This window comes from Suncus etruscus, chromosome 4 (genome assembly GCF_024139225.1).
Source record: "Suncus etruscus isolate mSunEtr1 chromosome 4, mSunEtr1.pri.cur, whole genome shotgun sequence".
NCBI classification, from domain to species: domain Eukaryota; kingdom Metazoa; phylum Chordata; class Mammalia; order Eulipotyphla; family Soricidae; genus Suncus; species Suncus etruscus.
Genome location: NC_064851.1, coordinates 77,520,492 through 77,521,592, shown reverse-complemented (window position 1 = coordinate 77,521,592; position 1,101 = coordinate 77,520,492). Strand labels below are relative to the sequence as shown.

The following is a 1,101-nucleotide window of genomic DNA, read 5'->3' as shown; positions in this document are numbered from 1 at the left end:
TTTCTTTGAAAAAAAATAAAGATTGATAAACCACTAGCAAACCTCACACACACACGCACACACACACACACACAAAACAGAGAGAGAAACTTAATAAACCAGATTAGAAATGAAAAGGGGGCTATCACTACAGATAATACAGAGATCCAAAGGGTAATCAGAGACTATTTTGAGAAACTCTATGCACAAAACATGAGAAGCTGGAATGGATAGATTTTTGGACACTTATAATCTTTCATGGTTGAATCAGGGTGATCTATGTATCTAAATAGTCCCATCTCTATTGAGGAAATTAAAATGGTAATCAAAAACAAAAAATGGTAATCTTAAAAACAAAAGCCCACCTTCAGATGGATTCACTAACAAATTCTTTCAATCCTTTTAAGAGTAACTACTACCAAATCTTTTTCAGGCTTCTTTCAGTAAATTGAAGAAACAGAAACATTCCCAAATAGTTTTTATGACGCTTTCATTATCTGATACAAAACCAGACAGAGATGCTGCTGAAAAAGAAAACCTACAGACCAATATTCCTGATGAAAACAGATTCAAATATACTCAACAAAATTCTGGCAAATAGGATCCAATACCTTATCAAGAAGGTCACACACCATGACCAAGTGGGCTTTATTCCAGGATGATTAACATATGTAAATTAATTAATATAATTCATCATATCCAACAAAAGGAATAATAAAAATGATATGATCATATCAATAGATCCAGAGAAAGCATTTGATAAAGTCCAACACCCATTCATAATAAAAATTCTCAACAAGCGCTCGCTTCGGCAGCACATATACTAAAATTGGAACGATACAGAGAAGATTAGCATGGCCCCTGTGCAAGGATGACACGCAAATATCGTGAAGCGTTCCATATTTTTTTAAAAAAAAAAATACTCAACAAGTTGTGAATGGAAAGAAACTTTTCTCAATATAGTCCAGGCCTCTTACCACAAGCCAATGCAAATATTATTCTCAATAGAGATAAACTAAAATCCTTCCCTCTAAAATCTGGTACAAGACAAGGCTGCCTCCTCTCACTACTCCTATTCAACACAGTACTAGAAGTACTTACCATAGCAATTAGGCAAGAAAA

The 1,101-nt window shown here is 34.1% G+C and overlaps 1 non-coding gene across 1 annotated transcript; it reads left to right on the top strand.

Annotated features, from left to right (window-relative positions):
• The first annotated feature begins 778 nt into the window (after nucleotides 1-778).
• Nucleotides 779-886, top strand: LOC126008356 (U6 spliceosomal RNA). The gene has a single exon (XR_007495690.1). It is a non-coding gene; the product is annotated as a U6 spliceosomal RNA (small nuclear RNA).
• Nucleotides 887-1,101: the final 215 nt, after the last annotated feature.